At 34.6% G+C, this 7389-nt stretch overlaps 1 non-coding gene across 1 annotated transcript; it reads left to right on the forward strand.

The window, feature by feature from the left end:
- Positions 1-3116: 3116 nt before the first annotated feature.
- On the forward strand, positions 3117-3219 carry LOC122121121. Its single transcript, XR_006149891.1, has one exon. It is a non-coding gene; the product is annotated as a U6 spliceosomal RNA (small nuclear RNA).
- The last annotated feature ends 4170 nt before the right edge of the window (positions 3220-7389 follow it).

Raw genomic sequence — 7389 nt, forward strand, 5'->3', positions numbered from 1 at the left:
AAAAACTGAGATGATGCTGAGTATAATCCTAAATGCTCAGGTGGCTGAATTCTGAGGATCTTTGTTTGAAGCCAACCCAGACAGGAAAGATGAGACTTTTATTTCCAATGAAGGTGCAAAAAAAGATACTACTGGAGTTGTGGCTAAAGTGGTAGCCTTGAGTAAAACTGCTCTGGCACAATGCCCAGAGCATGAGATCAAACCCAAGACCAATCCCCCAGTCACTTATAAAAAAGGTTGTGTGTCTGTGTGTGGTGGCAGATCCCTTTACTAGTTTGATGACAGAATGAGCATTTTAACAATGAGTCATGGTGGCAATATTTACCTCTTTAGTAATTGTTTCCTTAGTAATGTGTGCACAGGTGCTTTATCTCTTCTATAACAGGTTTTGTTCAGTGACTGACTGAAAAACTGCCTTAATCAAACCCTTTTTTAAATCAAAATATCTTATTGGATACTGCTGAATAGGAAAGTCAATGATTATTGTTTGGAAGAAAAGAAAGCAAAATCAGATGGGAGAATTGTAGAAGTTAAATCTTGAAGTGCTTGACTGATATAAGCACTGCCCTTGTAAAGGTAGTCAAAACCTTACTAATGCTATTTTAGAGAAGTGCTGGGGCTAGAGACATGGCACTAGTAGTAGAACACCAGCTGAGTAAAAGTTGGTTATTTTTCATATGGCCAGGTGTTCGGATTTGGTTGATTATTAAAGCTTTTGACTAGTTTGAAAGGGGTCAAAATTTTGATCCATCATGAAAGATGATCCCAAAGGTCAAATTCATGGGAGCCAGTGGTGGGCTGCCTAGCCAGTGTGCTTATTCAACTTGGACATGCAACAGGATGCCTTCTGCAGGAGTAAACTTTGCCTTGCTGAGATGGTGTTTGTAAGATACCTTAATTGCCCCCGGTATTTCCAACACAGATCTTCTGTGCCATTCATGAGGCATCCTACACATCCAGCCGCCCTGTTGAGCCACCTCCTGGATGGTCTAAACATGCCATTCCTGGTAGCTGATAATGGAACCAGGTATAAAGTTAATCTGCAACATCAGGAAGAGCTACAAACAGACACACTCAGAAGCAAGCAACTTCATGCATTGGCCTTGCTAGAAAAAAATGAAACTATGTATCCTGCTTTGGTACTTGTGTCTTTGTAGGGATGGTGTATGAGAGAAGTGTCTTAGATTCAGGCTCTTAAATTCTTTCTGTCTAAGAGTCTTGATCTGCAAATTCATTTGTCCAGCTAGGAAGAGTGAAAAGTTGGAGATGGAGTCATCTCTGAGAAAAATCTCTAATAATGGAGTTGAGAAAAGGGAAGAATGAGAAACACAGTCTGAAGGGAAAAGTGTACCAAAAAATCTTACTCCCATTACAGCATGTCTCTGTGATTTAAGAATTCTAAACCTAGGAAGCTCAAGAAAATTGGAGATAAAAAGCCTCCCTCAGACATTCTTAATATTGTCTTCTTTTAGGGAGAATGTGGGGAAAGCTATGAAAATATGTGTTAAGGCTCATTTTTATTTTTGAGCTCTAATTTTAATGTTCACTTGTTAAACTAAATCCTCTATATGCCTGTCTCTGTGTAAATACTCATCAACATGAAATATAAAGTGATTTTGATAAAAAATAAAAATGACTCAGAAGAAATTATAAATACAAAACAATCTTCACAGAAGCAAACTCTCAGAGATATTTCATGACTTTGACAAGGATAAAGTGGGTGAAGTTAGTATAAATTTAGAGGTATGACAATGCACAAAAACATAACAAGATACTCATATATTTCATTATATAACCCAAAGCAGAAAGCAAATGTTGTTTAGATGATTTTTAAAATCCAGTCTCTCAGGTACTGGGAAGGTGGCTCAATGGTAGAGTGCCTGCCTTGCATGCATGAGGCCTTGGGTTTTTTTTCGCAGCATCACATAAGCAGAAAAAGTTGGAAGTGCTGCTGTGGCTCAAGTGGTATCACTAGCCTTGAGCTGAGGGACAGCACCCAGGCCCCAGAGTTCAAGCCCCATGTCCAACAAAATAAAAACAAAAACAAAACAAAACAAAGTCTCTCACTTTTCTGGCTTCAACATTGTAATAACTCTGCTTCAGCCTAGGGCTAATATTTTAGGTGTGGACATGTATCAACACTCCTGAATCAGACTCTACTTCATCATTTTTTAAATACATATTTTGTTCTTAATTTCCCTCTTTATAAATTCACATGCACCTATAAAAAATGATGTGGCCATCCCAATACCCTTCTCAAAGTACCTCCTAATGACAACTTACAAAAAGTTGTATTATATTACAAGAAAAACAATGCTACAAATAAAGAAAACCAATAATTAAATAACAATGATTAATAAAATAAAAAACAAAACTATTATCATTTTTTCAGTTTTTGAAGTGTACTACAAATTAGATTTTATTATTGTCATATTTCTTTACATTTAACACTGGCTAAGATTATGACGTTCAACAAGAATTTTATAGGCTATGAGTAGTGTTTAAATCACCCACTAAGATTACCATTTATAGTTCATCTCATAATTTGTATATGGCTTATATCATCATTTGTTCCTCACTAACATATAAAGTAAGGAAGGCCTACAGTTTTAACAGAAACTGTGTAGATAACATAGCCAACTCTTTATTCTGCTCCTTTACACAAAGACTTTGCAACTTCTCATTAGTAAGGTTTCAATAAACTCTGAAATGTACATACTTAGTAGTAGTTATGTGCTACCATAAATCTTAAATACTTTATAGAAAAGTATTATGACCTGCCAAACAGTCCCAGTTTTGGCATATATAAGCAAATTCCCAAAATTAAATATATTTAAAACATTAAATATTTTAACAAACCTTAACACTTGCTGCAGTGTTCATTATGACAGGTCCCTTGTATAGAATAATTGAATTCCTCCTCCTACACATCTCTTGAACAACAAATATCTGGAATTATTTTGTTTTTGACATGTCAATCTTGATTTTTTCTTAAATGTGTACTTATGTAAGAAGTACATGGTTCTAAAATTTCATGACAATTCTTTTAAACTTACGTTTTGTTGTATTGTCTAGTTTAAGAAAATCAATTACAATTTATATATAAAAAATGTTCTTTGCTCAATTCAGCATCACATACACTAACATTGGAATGATACAGAGATTAGCTGGCCCCTGTGCAAGTATGACAGGCAAATTTCAGAAGCATTCCATAGCCCAATTTGTTAGGAAATGGAAAGACTTGGAAAAAAATTATTAAGTGAAGTAAGCCAAGTCCAAAGAAACGTAGGTCCCATGGTTTCTCTAATTTTCAATAACTAATATATGTCTGGGATAAGCAGAAAAGGTCAAAAGTTATGTGTATATGACCAGATAAGATTGTGTTAAGGGAAATGAACCCCAAGTTAGGGACACAAGTGGTTTTTTTTTCTTGCTATTTTTTTTTACATACTTATGACGTGCAGTGTGTTTTTTCTTGTTTCTTTATATGTTCCTCCCCTATGCTATAACACCCGTTTTCACTGTATTTGAAGTTGGTGTGCCTACATCTTGTTTATACTCTCCTCTAATTTTTTGAGAGGAAGGACGAAAAAAACCAAAATGCTTAACTAGGGATACAGATTGACCCATGTAACAATGAGATGCACAATACACTATGTTGTAAAGTGAACTTTACAATTGAGGCCGGGAAATGGGGGGGGGGGTTAATGGACTTGTGGAGGTGGGAGGGAAGGGATGGTAGGGGAACAATAAAGGAGGAGGTAACAATGCTTGTTAGGAAATGTACTCATTACCTTGCTCATGTAATTGTTACCCCTCTGTACAATATTTTTAAAATAAAAATGTATAAAAATGTTCTGAGATGGAAGAGTTTATTTCCTTTATTTTACTCATATAATTTCGTTAGCAAAGAAATTCATGCAAAACTCCGATATGAAGGTAATTTGAATTATTATGTTTGTGAACACACGCATGTGCTTAAGCACTTGCATGTGTGTTGGCGTGCTCAGAGTTTCAAATCAGGGCTTCAAGTCTTGCAAGGCCTTTTCTCTATAGACTGGTGTGCTACTAAATGAGCTACATCTCCATTCTTGGCCCTTTGCTAGTTCATTAAAATTTTTGAAAAATAATCTCATGAATTTCATTTGCCCTGATTGGGTTTCAACTGTTATCCACAGATCTCAGGCTCCTGAGTAGATATCCCAAGTAGTTAGGATTGCAGGTCTGACAAACCAGCAAAGACTTTCAGAATAACGTTAAAAGTAGAAGAAAATTTACTTCAGAGGGGCATGTTTTAGCATTTCCAATTTTAAAGCATTTTGGAGTGATTATTTATGATTTTTTAAATTTTTGGTTACTTATAAGAAAGTAGATGATGATATTTAAAAGTTTTAGTACTTTTTAAAAAGGATACTGGAATTGTGGGACAGAAGAAATTTGCCTCTCTTTGGACCTCAATGTATAAGCTCAGCTCTGAGCATGATAACCCAATGTCACCAACACAATCTGTGATGAAGACAAATGTGACAGAAAACAATCACCATGGGCAATATGAATATTGAATTGAGAGTGTCATAGAATGGAGAGATTTTATCTACCTTTTGTGTATTGCTGAAAGACTTTTGGAAACTTTGACTCATTTCCTTCCTCACTGTGTGTGTCTTTAGGTCATGCACTTACTGCCTTTAATTACAATTCTTCCCAACACTAAAATGGTAATAACATTAGCATTATAGCAAATGTTATCTTAACAATTAAGGGAATAAAACTTGTGAAATACTTAACATAAACTTCTAGGAATGAGCTTTGAGTTTAGCCAGCATTCTTTTTAAAATACTAAATAGAATGTGATAAGTAGTACAGAAACCATTACATGTAGTTAGCAACCAGAAGTAATATATATTGATCATGCTCTGCTTCCAAGGAAGCCAGGTGGATAACTTCTCTTGCTGTAAATCAAACTGGTTATCTTATGTCTTGATAGTGTAAAAATATCAGGGACAGAATGATGAAAGAATGTTGTAGACTGAGATGAAATCCATATGAAAATGTGCAAAACGGATAAAACATAAAATTATCTGAGGAGTATATTGTGTTTTACAACATTTAAGTTACATCGCAAAGATAAAGAAGACATAGAAGAATAAATTCATTTTTTTGTTGTCCCATCATAGGTCCTTAAAAGGATTAACTCTTTCTCATTCTTATACAGGCATCATCGGATGAGAGGAACTGTATTTTTTTTTTTTGGTTTGCTTACTTCCATTTATTCTTCAGTTTGAAATCTGAGCTACTTGAGACTGAAAGAAACCAAGGGAAATTAGACAAACAGGCTTTGGAAAGAACAATCAATGTAAAATAAATAAACTACAGCCTTGTAACAGGTCTAACTAAATTGAGTTATATACTGTCAATTGTTAACACAAAATGATTTAAGCAATACCATGTTATTAAAAACTGAAAAATGTTAGGAGTTGCTACATTTTTTTCTTTTATACTACCTTGAATTGATAATTGATCTAATTTAGCGAGATTAAAGATGAGATTAACAGAAACTGGATCAAAAATGGAAAAAAGGTTTGAATAGACATGTTCTCAATAAAGCCCTGAAAATTGCCTGTGGGTTTACAAAGTTGTGTTTAATACAACTTCTATGCTGCCTTAATGCTTTTTGATTAGAAGTCATTAGAGAAATATAATTCAAAATTACTATGATACAACTTCATAACTATTATAACTTATCAAAAAATTAATGGAACCAGTTATGGTGGTAAAGGCTTGTAATTCCAAGCATTTAGGAGGTTGGATTTAAGTCTAAGGCCAGTCTAGGGTAATGCAGATAGTAAAAACCTGCCCTATATTACCTTTGAAGAAAAGGTAATAATGTTGGTGAGAGTGTGGAGAAAAGGAAATTATCTACACTATTGGTCAAAAAACAGGTTAGTATTCTTGTTGTAGAAAGTAGTATGCAAGTTTCTAAAGAAATCCAAAGTTGAGATATCATGTGACCCACCAATCATGTGATTATTTCTCTCTAGGTAACTCGAAAATAAATCTGTATTTCATTGTTATTCACATTATTCACAAGAGCAGCCAAGATATAAATCAATGTTCAGTGTTCAACTGCAGACTATTAAAGCAACTGTGGTACAAGCACAAATATCTTTTTCTGTTTCATCCTTAAAATAACAAGAGACTGCTCCCATTAGCCACAACTTACAATGACCTGAAAAATGTATTGGAAATGAAGAAAAATATTGTGTTCTGATCTTTGTAAACACACACACACTCTCACATACACACACACACACACACACACACACACACACACACACACACACACACACACACACACACACCAACCTCAAATACTAAGACAGAATTTTTTTTTAAGTAAAGCAAAGTGGAACATCTGGGGCATTTAGTTCACAATGTAGAAGATACTAGATATACAGTATGAGGTATAGAGTTGAAATGTACATGAGAATACAGGGGACAACATTGGCCTTACATAGGAATGAAGCTAAATAAGTAGGAGTTGTTCTTCCTAGTAAGGGTTGCTCTTTTAGTTGTTCTTCTTTCAGTAATGGATAAGATGAACGTAATTTTTTCAATATACCTGCCTGTTTGCAGAAATGATAACAAACAATATAGCAATAATGTTGCACGCTCAACATAGAACAAACTGTCAAATTAAAATACATGAGATTATCCTTGATGTAAACTAATTATTACAAATAAGGGAAGCCATGGGAACTATGTTTTTTAAAGTCTGGCTTATTTCACTTAATATGATTTTTCCCAAGACCTTCATTTCCTTACAAATGAGGTAGTATCTTTCTTTCTGATGGAAGCATAGTATGTGTGTGTATGTGTGTATGTGACTGTGTGTCTCATTTTCTTGATCCATTCATCTACTGAGGGGCATCAGGGTTGATTCCATACCTTAGCTATGGTAAATATTACTGTGATAACCATAATTGTGCTGGTAGCTTTAGTGTGGCCTTGTTTGTGGCCATCTGGTTAAATGCCCAGAAGTAGGATTACTGGGTCATAGGGAGCATTAATGTGTACATCAATTATAATCTTAGTAGATGAGTAGAACAGCTCAATAGCTATGTACATATGACCGTATAAGGTGATTCTAAGTGAAATGAACTCCAAGACATGTTCTTTGTTGTTGTTGTTCTTAATGTACTACATGATTTATTTTTTTCCTTTTTTATGTTTTCCCACATATGGTTTATCCCCTGTAGTCACTGTATTTGATTTTGGTATCATGTGTATTGTAAATATGTTGATCTGAACTGGGGAACGGGAAGGAAAAAAAAATAGTGAGACGAAGGACAAAGGGGGAAACTATGCAACAGTGTTATCACAAAACAATAG

This window comes from Dipodomys spectabilis, unplaced genomic scaffold (genome assembly GCF_019054845.1).
Source record: "Dipodomys spectabilis isolate Male_0828 unplaced genomic scaffold, ASM1905484v1 ptg000183l, whole genome shotgun sequence".
Taxonomy (NCBI): Eukaryota; Metazoa; Chordata; class Mammalia; order Rodentia; family Heteromyidae; genus Dipodomys; species Dipodomys spectabilis.